Below are 22,900 nucleotides of genomic sequence, written 5' to 3'. Positions count from 1 at the left end.
ATGAAATAAATAAAATAACATATTTTCTTCCTAGTTATTTTATGGCTTCGTTTTTTACATCCATCATCTGAAACTTTTGGTGTTAGGTGTGGGATAAAGATCTTAAACCTACCCTCCACCCACCCCCTGCCAATAGTTAACCAATTGTCCATGTAGCATTGATTGAATAGTCTATCCTTTCCTACTGACTTGAAAAACTTATGTAGTATGAGCCAGGCCCCAGTCTGTTTTAATATTTACCTTTGAGTTTGCCACCATAACTCAGTGAAGCAGGTTGGTAATATCCCCATTCAAGTGAGGAAACTGAGGCACAAAGAGGTGACCTTGCTTGCTCACTGTCTCCCAACTTGGATGAAGCAGAGTCTGGCTTGGAATAGTGTGGATTTATCCAGTAACCGGCCTCCTTATTTCTAATAGATTTTCAGCAGCTTTTCCTGCTGTCTTGGCAAATGTTCCTTTTGTCCACTAGTAATAGTCATTCTGATTGTTCCAGTGCCACAGTTGTATGTTTTAGGCCTGTTCCCTGCCGCATTGCTCTAGCCAGGACTTCCTTGACAATGTCAAATGCCAGTGGAGGTCACAGACAGGCGTGGGTGGCTCAGATGTATTTTGTTGTTGTTACATAAATTAACCCATTTATTATAGACTAGCAATGTTTCAAATTATGGAGCTTCTACTGGTCTTTCAGTCCCTTCAGCCTTCTGAGGGCGGACTCTACTGTGATGGCCGAAGTGGGGTTGCAGGTCCACACACTGTTTTCATGCAAGAACTGCAGTGCCAGAGTCCCACAGCTCATCTCTTCATCTTGGTTTTGCCGCAGAAGGAGCAAGTGTACTTGGTGTGTTGGCTGATTTCAATTTTCTTCACCGTTTTCCTGAGGGAGGCACCATAATGGGTCCCTTATTTCTGGACGATTCTGACCTTCGTGCGTTTAACCTGTGCCTTGCTTCCCCATTCCATCCCGGTGAAACCAGGGCTCAGGGCAAGCCCGGTTCCCCGAGGGCTCCTTAGATGTTTTATCAGGCAAGGCCTCCCTCCATGATGGCCTGGTTAGGCAAGGACCAGGATTTTCCTGAGTCCCCTTAAGAAGTCCATGGTGGCCACTCTGTGCAATGTCATGAAGGACTCATCTGTCCCCATGGGAAGAAACTGGCATCTGGGGTGACAACTTGAGTACTAGCCTCAGTGGACAACATTCTGGGGCCTTGGTTAACATTAAACAAAAAAAATGTGCAGCAAGGGGCTGTGGAGAGCTCAGCAAGGAGGTGGCAGCGAGAGCCTACACGTGGAGAGAGCAGCCTGAGAGATAGCTGCTGAGTCTGTGGCTCTGGTTGTCACCACCCACGAGGCCTGCCATCAGGCTGCTGGCTTCTCATCTCAGCTTTGCTTCTTCCTGGCTGGGTAGCCCTGGGCAACTAACTCAACCTCTCTGTGTCAGCTTCATCTTCTGTAAAGTGGAGTAATCGCTTTACCCTATGTTTTTGTGAGGATTAAATGATCCATGTAAAGTGCTTATGAGGTAGAACAGTGGTTGGCACATAGTAAACATTCAGATATAGTCATGTGCCATATAATGGCATATGCAACGGTTGTCCCAGGACATTATGACAGAGCTGGAAAATTCCTATCACTTAGTGACCTCATTGCCATGGTGATGTAATGCAATGCATTGCTGATGTGTTTGTGGAGATGCTGGTGTAAACACACCCACTGTGCTGACAGTCGTGTAGAAGTGTAGCACGTTACATTTATGTACTGTACATATACCTAATGACTCCATTACTGGTTTCTGTATTTACTGTACTATACTTTTTATCATTATTTTAGAGTGTACTCTTTCTACTTAATTAAAAAAGTTTGCTGTATGCGTGTTATGCCGGCAGCAGCCTCATACAGCTTGTGTTTACTGCATCTCCTGACTTGTATCATTTCTCTTGTGCTTGATTTAATCTCGTGTTGTTTTATACAGTAACGTGCTGTACAGGCTGGTAGCCCAGCAGTGATAGGCCAGACCATGCAGCCTAGGTGTACGGTGGGCTGCCCCATCTAGGTGTGTGGAAGTGCACTCTGTGATGCTCCCACAATGACAACATTGCCTATTGATGCATTTCTCAGAACGTATGCCCGTCGTTAAGTAGGGCATGGCTGTAAATGTTGGTCCTTGTTGTTTTCTGTTTCCTCTGCCTGTGTTCTGAGGGCAGGGATAAAGGTCCCAGGAGATGCACTCAGAGAGTGTGTGGGCCGATATCATCACGCAGGTATTTCCTGTACACCTACGACATGGCATACAAGTGCTAGGGCTACAGCAGGGCTCAGGATAGACACAGTTTCCACTCTTGGAGTTGACATTCTAGAGGGGAGGTGGACACTCATCACGCAGATGCATAATGTTAAGTAGTGTGATGTGCTTTGAAGAAAATAGATCAGGAGAAAGGCTAGAGGATGACAGAGGCTACTGTGTCAGCAGAGGTGATCAGGGCAGACCTCTGAAGAGGTGTCGTTTGGTCAAGACCTGGAAGATAAGGAGCCAGCATGGAAACGTTTGGGAAAGAGCATTCCAGCCAGCACAGGAACTGCAAAGGCCCTGAGGCTGGAGCTTGCAGAGCTTGTTCTAAGACGTACAAGGAGGCCGGTGTGGCCAGAGGGCAGTGAGGGGAAGGGAAAGCGAGAGTGGCAGGAGATGAGGTCACAGAGGAAGCCAGGTGGGGAGTTCTTAGCCTGGGTTCTTATAGTGGAAAATAACAGAAACTGTGTCAGATACACCCAGGCCTAAAAGAATTCTGATACCTCCTGGACCCTGGGACAGGCATTGTTTGCTGGTGTCACAATCAGTAGGCCCAGGGTCCACACAATTTTCTCTTTCTAGTTCTCACTTCTGCATCTTCGTTCTCTTTGCTTCCTTCCCCCTCTGGGTTTCTCTAGGAATTTGGCTGTTCCATAGCTCCTTCCTTGAAGGGGTGTCCAGTTCCTACACTGGCAAAGACTTCATTGGCAGCCTCCGTGCTAGGACAGGGGGTCTGATCAGGGCAATAAGCAACACACATTCTCTCTCTCTCTCTCTCTCTCTCTCTCAAAAAAAACAAAACAAAAAAAAAACGAGGACTCTCAGAAGCCCGGCGGACCCACTGCTTTGTCCCCCTTGCCTACGGCACCTTTTCTCTATTACATAGGAAACACATCACACTGGTTGAGAACGTGGGCCAGGTGGCCTGGATTCAGAGCACAGCTACTTGCTACCGTAGCTTTGTGACCTTGGGTTTATCGCTTCACCTCTCAAGGCCTCCGTTTCCTCCTGTGAAATACGGATGATAAAGATTTCTACCTCAGGGGGCTATTATTAAGAGCGTTAAATAAACGTACGTAACGTGCTTAGTCAGAGCCTGATAGATGGTAAGCACTCAGGAAGTGCACCGGAAGTATTAGTCATCATCATCATCGTCCTTATTTTTCCTTCCGGAGTCTGGGAAGTGCTCTACAGTTCAAGTTAGGACTTGGGAAGGAAGAGCCTGGCATTGAGCCCAGCTCCACCACCGGCAATTAGCTCCATGACGTTGGCCAAGTGAGTAACTTCTCTGGGATCCTTGGTCTCTTCATCTCCATCGTAAGGAGAAGAAGAAGCTGACAGAGCCCACTCACTGGACGCACGTGTCTGAAGTGTGGGGTGACGGTGGAAGTTGAAGCCATCCCAGGTGTCTGCGCTCAGTGCAGCCCTGGGTCCTGGTCACACGCCATGCGCGAGCTGACGGTGATGCTGATGTTAGGACCCGCCTCTACAGGTCCCTTCTCTGCAGGGCGTGGCACCTGACTAGTTCCCTGGTTAGCACGCCAGCCACCCCCTGGACTGTGAGCTCAGGGAGAGCGGGACCCAGGTGGGCCCCACCCATTCCCAGTCCCCTGGCGTGTCGCACTGCGTGGGCGCGCAGAAACAGTCACCTTCATCAGGCTTCTTCTCTTGTGAAAGACAGATCTGGAAAGCAGCTCCTCAGGAAGTGTTGTATTTGTGTCTGGTCATCCCCACTGCCCAGCCAGTGACTCTGAAACCTGGCTGGGTGTTGCCACCACCCGGGGAATCTTGTTAACAGCTGGGATTCTCTGGCCACACTCCTGGAGCCCCTGGGTAGGTGTGACAGGTGATCATCTGCCACTTTAACTGCCCAACAACTGTTCACCGTTCTTTTGATAAACCTCATCTCCTCCTTATACATTGTAAAGCTAACATCTGTAATAATTGTATGGTACCTTTAAATTTTTCTTATTTGTAGGAGAAAGAAATTAGTATATATTTTGTAAGATGAGATAAGATGAAGATGGACTGCAATTGAAATAAATATTTTATGATATGGTTAGATAAAATAAAGCCCACAGAATCTGAAAAAAATCAAATTAATTTTTCCCTGGGAATTTTTTCTGGTGGATTTTAAAAAACTGGGTGGTCCTGCAAAACATTCCATTTAAACAAATCAGGGCCCCAAATATAGATTTGCTTTGACTGTTCTGAATTTAGGGGAGCCCAGCATGGACCCATAATATCCTGTTTTTAAAGCCAAGTTTCATATTTAACAGAAAGATGTGTAAGGGAAGGACTGACAAGTCCAGGGGCCTAAGGAGCGTTCTTATTCATTAAAGACTACTCCCCCAAACCATATTTTGATGGTTTTTGTTGTTTGGAGTCCTAGAGGTTTACATACCCCTGGTAGTTCTTGGGAGGAAGTGGGTGGACGTGCAGTGGGAGGTGGGCAATTGAGAAGGCAGATGGGGTTGCCAACAGATCTGCTTTAGGAAGGCGAATTCTTGGAAATTGAGGACCAGAACATGATCTCCCTTAAATACGTTTGTGCTCTTGGTCCTTTGGAAGTCTCCAGAAGCCCCTAGGGATAAGCACATTCAGGCCGGAAACCTAAAGAATCTGGCTGTTTTTCATTTTACAGAGCAGGACGTCCAGAGGTAGGTAGGGTTACAGAGATGGTTGACTGGTTCACCACCCCCATCATTGCAGACCCAGTTTCTCTCATCTCCTGGCTCTGCAGACTTCTGCCAACTGTGTGCAACCCTAGCCTGGTCCTGGGAGCACTCTGGCAGCCCTGGGTGCCCTGGCCAGACAAGACAGTGTCTAAAGGAGTAGGAAGCTGGGCACCTATCTTCTGAAACCCCCACAGTTCTCTCCTGATGTCTCACTGGCCCAGCTGGCTTAGGCCAGCCCATCTCCTAGAGACAAGTAACAAACTGTCATGTTAGGATGTAAAATGCTCAAAACATCACTTCCTGATCATTAAACAATATGGTGGCTAAAAAAAACCTGCCACATATGCCTTAATACCATGAATCCCTTCTAGTCAACATCTCAAACTTGGTTCACCTCCATAGACCTTGGTCAACTGTTTTCATGACCACACGTGGTTCTGACTTCTACTGATTGTATCTAAAATGTATCCTTGAGACTTCTCCCACTCATTATTTTGTTAAAAATGTTGTAATGAGTTTTGAGAGCATAAAATTTTCCAATATACAAATTAGGTGAAAACACATCAAAAACTATACACTCCATGAAGTTTGAGTATAAAAACCGGAGGCATTTTACTGGGGAAACAATGTTAACCTGAAAGACATTCTTTACAGTGACACCTAGCCTATAATAAGCCCTCAATAAATGCTAGTTGTTATAATTATTGGTGGGGTGTTTGTTAAATTCTATAATACTGCTTTTTCCCTAAATTAACAGTGGCTAATAATGTAGTCGTCCGGAAAATGTTTGTTTAGTGAATTAGGAGAAAGCAGGGTAGTGATTGAATTGACAGCATTGCATAGTCCTGCATTGGACACAGTCAAAAGTGTGTTGTTACTGTTGTTATCGCCAGCGTTGTTTTGTTAGCTGGCCCTGAAGTATCCTACATGGGGTAAATTGAAAATTCCCTGGGAGCATTTGAGATCTTGTTCCCTGGCAGTTGTCGTCAGTTTGGGCTCAAATAAAACTCAAAAATTCAAAAAATAAAATAAAATTACCTAGCCACTTCTTTTCTCCCCTGCACCCCATCCATTCCCTCCATGCCCTACAGATTTTGATATGTCATTTCCCATGGGCCATTTCTAAAGGATTAGTAAATTTTAAACACCGTTGTTGAGGTGTAACTTTTTGCATCTGGCTTCTGTCATTAGCATAATGTTTTTTAGGTTCCCCATGTTAATAGCATGTATTAGTAATTCATTCCTTTTTGTTGCTAAATAATAGTCTGTTGTATGGGCATGGCATATTTATTCACCAGTTGACGGATACAGGCATACCTCAGAGATATTGTGGGTTCGCTTCCAGACCACCTCAATAAAGTGGGTATCAGTAAAGCGAGTTGTCATCCTTTTGCGGGTGGAGGGTCTTGCCTTTGATTCGTAAAAAACCCATCATCTGTGAAGTGCGTTAAAATGACGTACAATAAAACGAGGTATGCCTGTATTTGGATTGTTTCCAGTATTGGGCTATTATGAGTAATGCATTTATGTCCATTCATGTAGAAGTCTTTTTTTTTTTTTTAAGAGGCAAGTGTTCCATTGTTGTTTTTTTAATTGGGGAATATTGGGGAACAGTGTGTTTTTCCAGGACCCATCAGCTCCAAGTCAAGTCGTTGTCCTTCAGTCTAATTGTGGAGGGTGCAGCTCAGCTCCAAGTCCAGTTGCCGTTTTCAATCTTAAATTGCAGGGGGCACAGCCCACCATTCCATGTGGTAATTGAACCGGAAACCTTGTTTTTGAGAGCTCACACTCTAACCAACTGAGCCATCGGCCACCCCACCGGCAGCTCAGCGGCAGCTCGTTGTCTTCAATCTAGTTGTAGAGGGTGCAGCTCACTGACCCATGTGGGAATCGAACCAGCAGCCCTGTTGTTCAGAGCTCACACTTTAACCAACTACTGAGACATCTGGCTGCCCTTAGAAGTCTTAATGGATATATGTTTTCATTTCTACTTAGCGGTGGAATTCCTGGGTCATCGGGTAACTAATTTTTGGAGAAACTGCCAAATTGTTTCCCAAAGTGACTGCACCATTTTACAGTGCTGCTAGCAATGTACTGAGGGTTCCAGTTTTCCATCTCCTCACCAACACTTGTTATAACCATCTGAGTGTGTGTGCAGTGATATCTCACTGTGGTTTTGACTCGTATTTCACTGATTAATGCTATTGATCATTTTTTAAATGTGTTTATTGGCCATTTGTATATTTTTGGTGAAATGTCTCTTTGAATGTTTTGCTCATTTCTTAATATTGTCCTCTTACTGAGTTGTACGAGTTCCTTATATGTCTAGATAACAGTCACTCATCAGACATATAATTTGCAAATATTTTTCCCAGTTTGTGAGTTATCTTTTCTTTCTTTTTTTTTTTGGTGAGTTATCTTTTCATTTCCCCTTTTGAAGTACAAAAGTTTTCCATTTTGGTGAAATTCAGTTTATCAATTTGTTCTTTTATGGATCGTGCTTTTGCTGTCATGTCTAAGAATTTTTTGCCTAGTCCAGAAAGGTTTTTTTCCTAGAAGATTCATACTTTTAGCTCTTACTTGTAAGTCTATAATCATTTTGACATGATTTTTGTGCGTTATATGAGAGGTAAAGTTCTAAATTGATCTTTAGCATGTGACTATGCAACTGTCCCAGCACTATTTGTTGAAAAAAACTCCATCTTACTCCATTGACTCTTAGCACTTTGGTTGACTGTTAATGTAAGGGTGTATTTTTGGATTCTTAGTTCTGATCCATTGATCTAAATGTCTGTCTTATTGCTCGTACCACACCGTCTTCATTATTGTAGTTTTATAATTAGTATAGAAATCCAGAAGCATAAGTCCTTATTTTGTTTTTCTTTTCCAAGTTGTTTCGGCTGTTATGGGTCCTTTGCATTTCCTTTTGTTTTGGGATCATCTTGTAAATTTCTGCACAAAAGCCTACTGGGGTTCGGAAGAGCTTATGTTGGTTACATATCAGTTTGGTAAGAATTGTCATATTCACAGTAGTCTTCCAGTCTGTGAACATAGCTTCTCCATTTATTTAGATATTCTTTTGTTCTTTTTAATGCTATTATGAATGAAATTGTTTTCTTAATTTCATTTTTTGGTGTCATTGTTAGGATATAGAAACATGATTGATTTTTGTATAAATTTTTGTATTCTATGACCTTGCAGAACTCATTTATAGTTCTAGTTGTTTGTGTATGTATGCAATAACATGTAAACATTCCTTAAAATTGACTATATACAAGGTCATATTATCTGCAAATAGGAACAGTTTTACTTTTTCCTTCCTAATCTGACTGCCTTTAATTTTAATTTTTCACTTTTATTAGCATTTATGTGATGCTGAATTTATTCCCGGGCCATAAATTTTCATTTTTTCAGTTTCTTCTGGGAGAGCTTTTTCTTCTCCAACCTCCTCTTCCGGTTTAGGAACAATTTGTTCTTTCTCAGTTAGATCATCTTCATGTGGCAGGGAGAGCACGTGTAAGGGTTAGTCAGCCCACGAGCTCTGTAAGTTCCACGCAGCATCTTGGGAGCTTTGCTCACCTGGCTGTGCTCAGTGACCAGAGATTTTACATCTAAACCCTTAAGTTCAGCATTGCTCTCTGCATTTTTAAGCAGTAAAAATTTTGCACTCTTTTTGGGCCACTGACTCTATGTCCAGACTCACTATTTGGCCTGGGCACACCTATTACCAACTCTACCATTGTAACGACAGAATGGCACACACTGCTTTTATGACGTGACATCCTTTAGATGCTTGGTGGCTTTTCAGATAAGCATACCCTTGATGGCCTGGGCAGTCTCACGAGTGTTCTTAAAGTGAACATGAATATTTGAACCTCTCAATTTGCATGATTTTGTGGGGTTCTCTGGGTCAAGTGAATAGCGAACCATTTTCAGAAGTCACCTCAGGCCACTTATGGGAAGAGCTGACTGCCTTTAATTTCAAAAAGTTTTTACCCCCCCTTAGTGATTAGTGAGAACCTGTGGTACAATGCTGAATAGAAATGGTGACAGTGGACACTTTTGCCATGTTCCCAATTTTAGAGGGAAAGCCTTTAGTCCTTCCCCTAGGTATCATGTTAGATGTAGGTTTTTTAATAGATGCCTTTTATCAGTTGAAGAAGTTTCCTTCTATTCCTAGTTTGTTAAGAGGTGTTTGTTTGTTTTGTTTTTAACAAATGGGTGTTGGATGCTTTTGCTGTGTGTATTGAGATTATCATGTACTTCTTCATTTTTTATTCTGTTAATATGATATATTATTGATTTACAGATGTTAAACCAGCCTTACATTCTGGGGATAAATCCCTCTTGGTTATATTGCTAGATTTGGTTGCTCATACTTATTGAGGATTTTTGTGTCTGTATTCATGAGTGATATTGGTATGTAGTTGGTTTTCTTATGATATCTTTATCTGGCTTTGGTGTCCGGGTAATATTGACTTCATGACGTGAGTTAGGAAGTGTCCCCTCCTCCTTTGTTTTTAAAGATTTGTAAAGGATTGATGTTATTTCTTTAAGGATTTTATAGCATTCATCAATGAAGCCACGTGGGGCTGGACTTTTCTTTGTGGGAAGATTTTAAATTACTAATTCAATTTCTTCCTAGGTCTATTCAGAATCTCTATTTCCTTTCAAGTCATTTTGGTAATTTGTATCCTAGGAATTTGTTCACTAAATCTAAGTTGACTAATTTGTTGGCATAAAAGTAGTTCATAGTATTTCCTCATACCTCTTTTAATTTCTTTAAGGTCAGGATATTTTTCATTATTTTCATCTTCTCTTTTCTTTTTGGTTAAAGATTCATTCATTTCGTTGAATTTTTCAACAAGAACCAACATTTAGTATAATTGACTTTTAGTGTTTTGTGAGTTTTTAATTTCATTGATTTCTGCTCTGTCCTTTAATATTTTTTTCTTGCTTTGAGTTTAGTTTCTTCAAGTGAAAGCTTAAGTTATTGATTTGAAATATTTCTTTTCTAATGTAGGCATTTAAAGCTATAAATTTCCTTTAAATACTGCTTTTAACTATGTCCTATAAATGTTGATATATTTGTTTTGTTTCATTTAGTTCAAAATATTTTATAATTTCCCTTGTGATTTCTTCTTTGAGTCATGAGTCATTTAAAAGTATCTTGTTTAATCCAAATATTTGGAGGTTTACCGAATTTCTTTCTGTTGTTGTTTTTAGTTAATTCCATTGTGATGGAATAACATACTTTGTATGATTTCAATACTTAAAATTTTTTTGCCTTTTTACTTTGAAATAGTTTAAATCTCACAAGCAGTTCCAGAAATACTACAGAGGGGACACATGGATATCTACATGGAAGAGAATGAATTTGGACCCTGACCTCATGCTATATATAAAAAGTAACTCAAAGTAGATCATAGACCTAAGTGTAAGAGCTAAAACTATAAAACTCTTAGAAGAAAACCGAGTATATCTTTGTAACCTTTGGTTAGATAGTGGTTTTTTAGATATGACACAAAAAGCATAAGCAACAAAAGACTTCATCAGAATATTTTGGACTTCATCAAAATAAAAAATAATGTGATTCAAAAGACACCATCAAGAATGTAAAAGGACAGTCTCTAGAATGGGAGATGCTATTTGCAAATCATATGTCTCGTAAGGGATGTGTATCAAGAATATACAAAGAACTCTTATTACTTGACATTATGAAAATAACCCAATTTAAAAATAGTCAAAGTATTTGGATGCATGTTTCTCTAAAAAAATATGTACAAATGGCCTATAAGCATGTGAAAATATGCTCAATGTCATTAGTCATTAGGGTAATGCTAATCAAAACCACAGTGAGATTCCACTTCACACTAACTAGGATGGCTATAACTAAAAAGGTGGACAATAACAAGTGTTGACAAGGAAATGGGGAAATTGGAACCCTCATACATGGCTGGTAGGATTGTAAAATGGTGTAGCCACTTTGGAAAACAGTTTGGCACTTTCTCGAAAGTTACACAGATTTACCATATGACCCAACAATTCCACTCCTAAGTGTATACCCAAGAGAGATACAAACAGGTCCGCACAATAACTTGCACACAAAGGTTCATAGAGCATTATTCATTATAGCCCAAAAGTGGAAAAAACGCAGATGCTCATCAATTAATGAATGAATGAATGAACAAATGCAGTATATACACACAATAGGATATTATTCTGCCGTAGAAAGGAATGAAGTACTGATAAATACCGCAATGTGAATGAACCTTGTAAACATGCTAAATGAAAGAAACTAGCCACATAAGATCATGTATTGTATGATTCCATTTATATAAAATGTTCAGATTTGCTTACTGCAACTCTATAGACAGAAGTAGATTGTTTGCCTAGGGCAGGGGTTGTGTGAGGGGGGATATAAAGTGATTGCTTTTATCAATTTATTTTTGGATTGATAAAAATTTTCTAAGCTTAGGTTGTGGTTAAATGGTTGTACAACTTTGTGAATATAGTAAAAACCATTAAATTTTATGCTTTATGAGAATAAATTTAATCCATTTATGTTTGATGTGATTGTTGGTATGTTTGGATTAACATCTGCCATTTTGATATGTTTTCTCTATGTCTTGTATCTTTTTCCCTCTGTTCTTCCTTTATAGCTTTCTTTCTGATAATTACATGTTTTCTAATGTTTCATTTTAATTTCTTTGAGTTTTTAAAAGCTTTTTCTTGTTACTAATTTAGTGGGTCTTCAGGGTTTATAATATGTATCTTAATTTATTACCATCTGTTTCAGATTAACACTAAAACTTAGGTCAAGTTAAATATAGAAACTACTGGGCCGGCCCGGTGGCTCAGGCGGTTAGAGCTCCGTGCTCCTAACTCCGAAGGCTGCCGGTTCGATTCCCACATGGGCCAGTGGGCTCTCAACCAGTTTGCCAGTTCAATTCCTCGAGTCCCGCAAGGGATGGTGGGCTCTGCCCCCTGCAACTAAGATTGAACACGGCACCTTGAGCTGAGCTGCCTCCCGGATGGCTCAGTTGTTGGTTGGAGCGCGGGCTCTCAACCACAAGGTTGCCAGTTCAATTCCTTGACTCCCGCAAGGGATGGTGGGCTGTGCCCCCTGCAACTAGCAACGGCAACTGGACCTGGAGCTGAGCTGCGCCCTCCACAACGAAGACTGAAAGAACAACAACTTGAAGCTGAACAGAACCCCCTACAACTAAGATTGAAAGGACAACAGTTTGACCATTGCTCCCCCAATAAAGTCCTGTTCCCCTTCCCCCCAAAAAAAAAAAAATATATATATATATAGAAACTACTATAGCTCCATTTCCTTCTCCCTCTTGTTATAGTTGCCAAGTATATTTTTATATGTTACAAACTGTAGTACAGTTTTATAATTGTTTTATGACTTCTTACATCTTTTAAATCAAGAGAAGGAAAGAAAAAGAATTCGCGAGTCTTTTATATTTACCTATGTATGTACCTTTTCTTCCTTATTTCTTCTCATCAATGGGTGTTACCATATGGGACATAAGGAATCATCAGTACCAAAGGTCCTTTCCTCCTAAAGGACTTTCTGTAGTATTTCTTTTCACACTTGACTCTTTCTTTGTGTGTCACAGTTTGTTGTTGTTGAAAACCGCACATTCTAGATCATATATTGTAGCATCTCTAGATTCTGATCCCTCACTCAAGCCATTGTTTGTTGTTGCTTTTTTTTAAGTTGTTTTGTTTTGTATTGTTTATTTGTTTAATGACTTGACTGGGCCAATTCTTTGGAGTCTCGTATGGAGACCGATGCCTCTGTTCTTTTCTTTAAAAAAACAAATTCTTGTCTTAATTTTAAGTGTAAGGGGTTGCCCTCGGTTCAGTATGGTTTAGTGGTTAGCTAATACTTGATCAGAGGTTGTGCTAAAAATTTGAGCCAATAAGGCTTCTACCTGTTGCCGTTGGATCTGTGTGTGGGTTAGGAATATTTTCAAAGTTCAAGCAGTTTATGAGTCTGCCCCAGCTGTTGCTTTCTGCCTGGCCATCTGGTGTCTTCTTTGTGCACTCTTGAGACATCTTGTTCAGTCAGGGATGTGTGGAGAGCTAGGACCCTCTCTAGCCTCTCTGGAGCTTCCATACTGCATTGTATATGAGGTTTACTGCTGATTGTTGGGAGAAAGAATTTTCTGAGCTTCTCATTTCTCCATTCCAGAGGTCTGGTTGTCAATTTGACTTTGATTTTCTGTTTAGTTTAAGACATACCCAGAAGTAGTTACAAATTCCAAATATGTAACCCTGGCTGCACATTCTGATCCATTGGTGTCATTTAAAAATTGTTTTTGTTTTTTGGGGGTTGTTTTTTACCTTTTACTTTAGATTATGAACAAATTCCGAACATATAGAAGTAGAGCATATATTATCTATAATGACAAATCTTGTCTCGTTTATGTTCTGGCTTCGTCTGCCCCCTGCCCATTATTTTGAAGCAAATATTATACTTCATACCATTTTACCCATAAATATTTCATTGTATACTCGTAGTTCTAACAGGAGGCCTCTTTTTAAAAACATAACCATAGTACAATTGTTACAACTAAAACAATTAATAGTAATTCCTTAATATCATCAGATAGACTTGGGGAACTTTGAAAAATAAGGTGCCCGGTCCACTGAAATCAGACTCTCTGGGTGTGAGGTCTGGGCATCAGGATATATTAAACTCCCCAGGTAATTGTGACGTGCAGCTGAGGTTGAGAACCGTTGAATTAGGTTTCTCTTTATCCTTTTCCAAAATTGTTCTTCATTTCTAGTTTAAATGCGTTAGAGTCAGAGTATTGTGATAGGAAAGATTATTTTGGGGGGAATTTGAGATTTTTTCTTTTCTTTTTGTAACATAGGATCTGTTTTTATGAACATTCAATGGATATTTTATAAGATTGAATCTCATCTGTTTTCTGGTAAAAAAAGAGTTTTATATAAACCTTGTAAATTAAGTTGCTGGTTTGTGTTATTCAGATTCTCTCTAGTCCTAGTTTAGGCTAACTTTATCTATTTCCTAAAAGGGGGTAAGGGGAGAGAGAGAGTTTCTGCCACGGGGATTGTGATTTTTGTCAGTTCTGATATTTCTATGGTTATGGTTTTAAACATCTGGATTCATATTTCCTTCATAACTTTAGCCATGAAAAGTTGAGGGAAACAGCAGCAGACTGTCTTCTACCCACCCCACAGTTCCCCATTTCTGAATCCCTAATTATAGTTAGAAAGTGTTCTGGTGTCACTGTCATCAAATGTGTCTGGTGGCATCAAATGCCATTTCATTCCTTTTGTAATCGGCCCCATCTCTTCACGGGTCATGTGAGGGGTCCAGCCTTCGACTAGGCCTTCAGTATATCTGGATGTTGCCACCTTCTGCCCGCCTGGCAAGCACCTGCTGAATTTCTGATCTTTGTGTTTGAGCACTTTGGGGAAATGTGTACATTACAAGCAGCAAGCTGTGATTTGACGCCTAATTTTCACATGGCCTGGTGTGTGCTGGGCTAGTTCTCCACCCCCTCTGTTAGTACCATTTGGTCTAGACAGGCAGAGTCGTCCCCCCCCCAGCCCCCTGCTGTGTGATCAACGGCTCACTGTTTTTCCCGAAATAAGTGCTAATTGGTTTTCAGTTCCACTTGGATTTTAATGCTGCCCACTGCAGCCTTGGTCCAGAAACACTGATGTGTTTGAAGAAATGTTCCCCAGCAGGAGGAATCAGCATGGCAGGGAGCTGGCCCGCTCTGCCCTTCCCAGCTTGCCCCAGTGGCTATGGGCCTCTGCCAGTCACCTGTGCCACCTTGCTCAGGTTCGGTGAGAGAGGCTTTGCAGAGACTTGCTCATGATGGCAAGGACAGGTTTGGACAGAGTTCCCTTTCCTCCACGTGTGGAGAGCGATGGGTCCGTGGTTTGTGGGGGCTGGAGGAGTGTCATTGGAGCAGCTTGGAGTGGTGGGTCATGGATTCCTGATCTGAGATCAGGACTGTTCCTGTGTCTTCTGGACAATTCCTGCCAGAGCCTCCCTCTGCGTCGCCCATATGGGGCCAGCTCTGTTCTCCAGTCTGCTGTGGAAGGGAGAGGCTGGGTCGTGGAGTGCCAGCTATCTGGAGTGGGGAGATGATTTTGACCCGCTTCCACCCTCCTCCAATGTTTTCTTTTGCTCGGAAGACCATCCAGGATTGTCCCACTCCAGGGCTGCTGCAGGGCTGCACCTCTGTAGCTGTTCTCTTCACCTGCCCAGGCATTGGGGCGGAGGAGGGCAGATGTCAGTCCTGCAGATGGAGACCAGGACTTTTCTAGACCCCGGGGTAGCGGGGAGCAGTTCCTACAAGACCAGAGGAACAGTATAGTGGTTAGAGATACACTCACCCAGGGTGACCACACCCACTCTGGACCTCAGTTTCCTCTTCACAGCATTAGTTTGCTAAGGCCTCCATAACAGTTTCACAAACTGGGCGGCTTAAACATCAGAAGCTTATTGTCCCACAGTTCTGGAGGCCAGGAGTCTGAGACAAAGATGTAGGCAGGGTTGACATCTTCTGAGGGCCCTTCAGAAGAATCTGTGCCAGGCCTCACTCCCCGCTTTGGATGGTTTGCTGCGTTCTTTCGCTTCTACTGCGGCATCTCAGTCTCTGTTTTCGTCTTCACATGATGTTCTCCCTGTTTGCATGTCTGCACCCAAATTTCCCCTTCTTGTAAATATACCAGTCATATTTGCATTAGGGGTCCACCCTATTGTAGTATAACCTCATTCTAACTTTACTAATTTCATCTGCACCAACTCTATCTCCAAATGAGCTCACATTTTGAGGTACTGAAGGTTAGCACATCACATAAACTTTGGGGGGACATAACTGAATCCATAACTGAAAAAAAATAGCATTGATAATACGACTCACACACTAGGGTTGTTAGGTTAGTAATTCATAAAAGTAAAGCACTCAGCTCAGTTCCTGTCACATAGTAAGTGCTCAGTAAATGTTAGTCTTGTTAATGGTCTCTGATGACCTCATCTCTCACTGGGACCATTGCAGTTGCCTTCTCTTTGGCTCACTGCCTCTACTCTTGCCTCCTCCATTCTGTTCTCCAAAAATAGGAAGTCATGTTATAGCCTATATGTAAATCCTTCAGTGGTTTCCCATTTCTAGTGGTCCAGAAATTTGGGTTGCAAGTAATAGAAAACCCAACCCAAAGTGGCTTAAGGAAATTGAGAAATTATTGGCTTAACATAATTGAAGTCCCGGGTAATCTGCTTTAGAAGCAGCTAGATCCAGAGCTCAAATAATGTTATTACCAATGCTGAATTTTTCTCCTTGACCTCTCAGTTGGTTCTGCTGAGCTGTTTTTACTCATAACACTTCTGAAACCAAATGTATGGGTTTCTTCCCTCATACCAACCAACCAATTCTGCAACTCTCTGGACACTAACCGGGTGTCTGACACTACCTGGAGTTAGCAAAGGCCCCACAGGTTAAGGGTTCAGATCCCCAAGATTGCCCCCCACTTCAGACAACAGCCACAAGTCCCAGGTTGCCACCTGTACTTCTGATCAACTGACTATAAATTGAGGGTTCCAATGTGCCGCTCCTCAGTTTTGATAATTTGCTAGAATAGCTCACAGAAGTCAGGAAAACATTTCACTTACATTTACTGGTTTAATATAAAGGATACAACTCAGGAACAGCCAAATGGAAGAGAGATGTGGGGAAAGGCACAGCGTTTCCATGACCACATGCCAGACTCCCAGCACCTCTATGTGTTCACCTGCTGTTTAGGGTTTTGTAAGATTTCATTGTGTGGACATGATTGACTAAATCCTTGACCACTGGTGATTAACTCTATCTCCAGCCCCTCTCCCTGCTGAAGGTCCAGGGAGCGCTGACAGATCCAACCCCTTAATCTTGCCTTGGTCTGTCTAGTGACCAGCCCCCACCCTGCTATCAAGGAACCTCCACCAAGAGTCACCTTATTAGCATCAATTCTGGCACAGTTGAAAGGGGCTTGTTATGAACAACACAAGACACTCCTGTCACTTTTGTCATTCAGGAAATTCCAAGGGTTTTAGACGTCTGTGTCAGCAACCCAGGACAAAGACCAAACATATATTTATCACAGTTCCCACTTCAGATTGGTTGTTCTGATAGTTATGATTGCAACAACGGTAGCCTCAAATTACGAGGCTCAAGTCCAGGGGAAGAAGAGGAGGAGAGCCCTTTTTGTGTCGGGGGGAACCTCTACAAAAGTTCTGAAGCTCACTGTGAGCCGGGTCATATGTGTCAGTATTACCATCACTGTGACCAGGGGAAGGGCAGTGGGTCCAGGCTGGAGCTCCATTGGCGTCTCATGGCCTGAGATGGGGGGCTGTTTGGGCCCAGAATGAAATGAAGGTGCTTTGTGAGGAACAAGTAAGTCATCTACTAATATACTCCTGTATTTAAAATAACATTCAAAATCCTTACCCTGGCCTACAAGGGGCCCCATGGAGCAGCCCCTGCCAGCCTCATTTACTGTGCACCAGCCAGCCTCTCGTTTCGTTTCTCAAACAAGCCAAGCTTTTTTCCTACCTCAGAGCCTTTGTATGTGCTCTTCCCTGTGCGTAAAATGTGTTCCCTCTACTTCTCATCCCTCAGATCCCAGCTTAAGTATCAAGTCTTCTAAGAGGCCCTCTTGGACCCTCCTGAGTCTAACTTGGCCCCCTGTTGTTCTTTCCTGGCAAACCTTCAGAGCAGTTATCATAATATTTAATTACATGTTATGTTGCCTTGACGTGTTTAATGTCTGTCTTTCCCACTGGGCTGTTAGTCCCAGGAGATCAAGCCCAGACCTGTTGTTGTTTTCCTCCCATTGCATCCCAAGTACACACTACAAGCTCAAAAAAAAAAAAAAAAAAAAAAAAACCCACAAAAGAATCAATATGGTAGAAGTTGAGTGGTTTACTCATTTAAAATTATGGGTATCCTGTCATTGAACTAGAGCAGGGAACAATGACTGGCCGGAAGTTTTTAAAAGCCTGCAAGTGAAATTTCAAAGTGAAAGTTTAACTAGTAGATTAAATGAAATACATGCTTCAGCCATATTTTTATGGGCCCGTTGGTATTAGTGCTGCCAAAGTGACCTTCCTTTTGGAGTCTTGGGCCCAGTTGAGATGATACATCTCCTAATAATAAAAACTTCATAACATTAACTAGAGTACGGCGATTAACACGTTTTAATTAGCCTGTTAGTCATCTTGTACCTAAGGAGGCCAAGGAGTGGGAGGCGAAGGCCAAGTGTTCACACTTGGTTATTCGAATCCCTCCAAGGCACTGTCCCTCGCTGCTGACGCTGTTCTGAATCTGCTGTCTGTCAAGGAGCCTGCAGTTGGAAGCCTTTTTCTGGGTCACTCTTCTCTCCTAAAGCCACAGTCAGCCTTTCAGTGCAAAGTGCAGAGGTCACCAAACTGGCATGATTGCCACATGTCTGAACCCTCCTCTCCTGCAGGAGAGGGGGGCATTAAAGACATGGGGGTGCATCTCATGAAAGAGTTAGCTTCGGCCATCGTCAGGTAAAACAAAAGCTTTAGAGTCAGATCACCTTTAACCTTCTTTTAAGAGGATGTCGGGTATGAGCTGAATACAGGTTTGGCTGCTGTAACAGAGCCAGAATAGCAGTGGTGTAAATGAGAGTGGTTGATTTCTCTCCCACGAAGCAGTTTGAGAGTGAGCAGCCCAGGGTTGACGAGTGTTGGGGACCCAGCCTCCTGCCATTTTGTTGTCCCCCATTCCTGGGATGTTGCCCTCATCTGCGTGGTCCAGAATGACTCCCCGCCATCACCATGTGTGCGTTCTGCCCCATGGGAAGGGAGGATGTGAGAGAAGCGGGCACCTCCCTTCCTCTTAAGCCAGGAGGGATTTTTTTTTAAAGAATTCACATACCATGAAATTTACCCTTTGCAAATGTACAATTCAGTGGTTTTTAGTGTATTCACAAGGTTGTGCAGCCATCACCACAGTCTAATTGTAGAACACTGTCATCACCCCAAAAAGAAACCCTGAAGTCAGTCACTCTCCATTCCTCCCTCCCCCAGCCCCTGGCAATCACAAATTACTTTTTATGTATGGATTTGCCTCTTCTGGACATTTCATGTGAACTGAATAGTGCAATATGTGGCCTTTTGTGGCTGGCCTCTTTCACTTAGTGCAGTGTCATCAAGGGTCATCCACGTGGTGGCGAGGATCCGTGCTTCATCCCTTTCTATGGCTGAATAATACTATGTTGTGTGGCTCTTTATCCATCGTTGATGGACCTTTGGGTTATTTGTTTCCATTTTTTGATTATTATGAATAATACTGCTATGAAGGTTTGTGTTCAAGTTTTTGTGTAAACATATTTTCCAGTTTTCTTAGAGATATGCCAAAGAGTAGAATTGCTGGGTCATGTGGTAACTTTGTTTAACTTTTTGAAGAACAAAGCAGAGGTTCTTAACATTTGTGTGCCATGGACTCTGACATCTACTTCTCACAATCATGTTTTCCAATTAATAAAACATATGGGATTACAAAGTAAACCAATTCTGTTGAAATCTAGTTTCTGAAATATTAAGATAACAAATTTGTGATACAATATGGCAAAATCCAGTGACAGGCCTAATAACTACATAATTTTAAAGTACTAAAGGGCATGAGTGCTATTTTGAGATGTTCGTAAGAATTATAATGTGATTTTAAAAAAGCAAACCTGGGATTTCTGTTGGTAAGAAATTAATTCATAGGTGTTGTAAAAACTATTGTGGTTTTCCTACTTTCATCATTGAAGGAAATGTTGAATGTCAGAAGTCAGTGAAAATAAAGAGGTCATTCCCCCTCTCCCCAATTAATCAAGCTCCTGAGTTTTATAAATTTCAAAGTGGTGACCCAGAGGTAGTACACACCTCTCCCATTGGTCTGAACTTAGTCACTTGACCACATCTGGCAGCAAGGGAGTCTGGGAAATGTAGTCTTCATTCACATTGGCCATGTACCTGGCTAAAATGTAGGAGTTCAGTTATTAAAGGAAAAGGGAGAATAGGCATTAGGGGACAAGAAGAAGTCAGTATTACATTACACCCTGTACAATCAGTTCCCCCCCAGGTTCAGAACATGTGTTCTTCCTTTTCTGATAAACACCTGCCAAAGGCTTTGGTTTGCCTTTAGAGGCCATGTTGTATGAAAAATGTGTCTTGGAATGCTAGAATGCTACTCAGAGTGGTGAGCTGCACCGTGGTGAAGAACTGAGCCTGCCTGAGGGAATAGCATATGCTCAACTCCCATCTCACGTTCACACCAGAGCAAATGCTCATGAAGTGGATTGCTGGACATCTGTTTTATTAAAATTACTTGTCCATGTTACGGTTGGGGGGGCAGGGATTGTGAGGGGGTCAGGTGCATCATTGAAGATGTGTGAGAGAAACCTCCTTGTACAATTTTATGCCCCCTTTTTGTACCTTTTTTCTGTGTTGTAAGATACGTGGTTGGCATCTCATATGGAATGGATATTGATGTTATTTTGGAACGATTGCTTCTAAGTGTCAGAACTCACCATAGCTTACTCAAGGCAGACAAGGGACTGTTTTGTTGGCTTGAAATCCAAGGTCAGCAACAAAGAGAGAGGGCAGTTTAGGCGTTAGGGGTAGAAATTGCAGGACACGTACGGCCCACTCACTGGCTGAGTGACCTCCCCATTGTCTTGGTTGTGTGTGGGGGGTGAAGGTCAATGATGCTGGTGATCATAAGACTCATAGCTCGTCTTTACTGAGCGCTTGCCGTGTGCCTGGCTGTGTTCGTGGGTTAAGTCATTTTACAACAATCTTGTGAGCTGTGTCCCCATTTTCCTGATGCACAAGGGTTCGTTGACCTGCCCAAGATTTGAACAGAGGATCTGGTTCTGGGCCTGTGCTCTTAATTATTAACCTTACTATCCGAGTGTAAGGTGAAATGCAGGAGTAGAAATTCTGGGCAGAGGAGTTGGTGTTTACTTTCATGATTCTGTTTCTCCCGTATTTATTTTTCATGCTGACTTTTGCGTTTCCATGATTGTGCCATCACAGACTTCCCTCCCTCTGTTCTGTCACCCAGTGGTACGTTCCCCCTTCCTCAGCTCCACCATTTAAATTCTCAGGTGACTCTGCTGATCTCTTAGCGTCCCTCGATTCTAGGCCAGCCCTTCACCCTGGTTTCATTTTTAGGAGTCACTGTTTTGCTGTCCTAGTTTTAAACATGAATTTTTTAAAGGTAGTTCATTTGTCACTTGGCAAATATTTACAGTACCCACCAGGCCAGATCTGGGCCACCAGACACACAGACACATCATGCAGCAATTCCTGCCCTCATGGAATTGACAGTCTGGAGGAGAGGCAAGAGACTCAGATACTTAACAAATACCTTCACAAGCACCAATTGCCACTGTGATAAATGCTGCAGAGGAAAAATATAGGGAGCTTGGAAAGCATGTTAACCTGTGGAATGGAGGGTCGGAGGCTGGGCGACGAGGAGGGCTTCCTGAGGAGGCGTATGGTTATGCTGAGGCCTAACGCTGAATGGCGGCTGGCAGGAGGGCAGCGTGCGGGCAGAGGGGAAACAGACCACCTCCAGGGCCACGTGGAAAGTCCTAGACACCAGTCATAACCCCTGATCCCACTGCACTCTGAGGAGACTACCTCAAATCAGTTCCCCCGCCTACTGGCAAGTTACGCAGTTGTCCAGGCACAGTTTCATCATCTGTAAGATGGGAGTGACGTTAGTCACGGTGCCCACTTCATCGGTGGCTGTGAGAATTAAATGAATTATTAGGTTGATGCAAAAGTAATTGCGGTTTTTGCGATTATTTTTAACCTTTTAAACTGCAATTACTTTCGTACCAAGCTAATACTATACGTAAGCCGTTTAGAATAGTTCCTGGCATGTAGCAAGGGCTCTATGGGTGTTAATAAGTAAGTAAAACTTAAATGTTGTGGGACTTAAAGCAGCTAATAGAAAATCAAAGAACCCAGCCTAAGGCCGAAATGTAAGTTAGGAATAAAGTGCTTGACGGGGCTGCCAGACTTGGTGTGTGGGAGTCGGGGGTGTAGCCACTGTATACCACCCCCGCCGCCCCCGGAGACCACCTCCAGCAGGCATTCAGAAATGTGTGAGGTGGTTTGGTCTCACAGTGAAGGGGCGGCAACACTATAGGAGTTTGGGGCCCGGGAGCCAAGGATATTCAATGTTCTAGTGTAGAGAGGGTTGGTGTACCACCCAGAGTGCCAGCAGTAGCCCCGCTGGGTGGCCGTTCCCTAATGTATCTCCTTAGCTCTCCCTCCTGCTCTCTCGTCTCCTGTGGGGTTGCCTTCTTCAGAGGGAAAGATGGCTGTTCTTGTAGATGCAGGCTGCCCCCAAGTGCTCTGACCACTGACTCTGCCTCCTAAAATGTTTATAAGCCGCTCCTGCCCTGTAGCACTTGGAAGCACAGCCGGCTCGTCTGGCTCAACTTGTGAAACCAAGTAAGTAGTCCTGGTTTATCAATCAGGGTTCTTGGGTTGCACGCAACAGGAACCAGCGTGGGCCTCAGCAGCAAAAGTAAAACTGCAGTCAGGCAGCTCTGGGACATCTCGGGGCAGGTGTTCAGGGCCACATCTTTAGGGCCCTGCTGTCTTTGGGGTGGAGGAGGCAGTGGAAGGTAGCAGTGAAGAGCTCTGATTCTGTAGCTGGCCTCCTGGGCATGAATCCTGACCTCACTATTTATTCAGAAGTTTCCCAACCTTTCTGTGCCTCAGTTTTTCAGCTGTGAGACAGGAGATAAGAGCAGGAGGGTTACTGTGAGGATTCGATAGGTTGATACTTGAGACGTTTAGAGCAGTGCCTTGTACAGACTATGTGGCTAGATAAATATTAGCAGCTATTTTTATTTCACTGCTATT

At 42.7% G+C, this 22,900-nt stretch overlaps 1 protein-coding gene and 1 pseudogene across 10 annotated transcripts in view; one reads left to right on the top strand and one right to left on the bottom strand.

Annotated features, from left to right (window-relative positions):
- Positions 1–22,900, top strand: part of SIPA1L3 (signal induced proliferation associated 1 like 3) — a 218,067-nt gene that overhangs the window by 25,028 nt on the left and 170,139 nt on the right. The window lies entirely within an intron of this gene.
- Positions 346–1,524, bottom strand: LOC109458012 (large ribosomal subunit protein eL43 pseudogene; annotated as a pseudogene).

The sequence above is a fragment of the Rhinolophus sinicus genome, chromosome 8, assembly GCF_057876585.1.
Source record: "Rhinolophus sinicus isolate RSI-liver-muscle chromosome 8, RSI-T2T, whole genome shotgun sequence".
Classification (NCBI taxonomy): domain Eukaryota; kingdom Metazoa; phylum Chordata; class Mammalia; order Chiroptera; family Rhinolophidae; genus Rhinolophus; species Rhinolophus sinicus.
The sequence above is the reverse complement of the archived record's forward strand: the minus strand, read 5'-3'. Positions and strand labels throughout refer to the sequence as shown.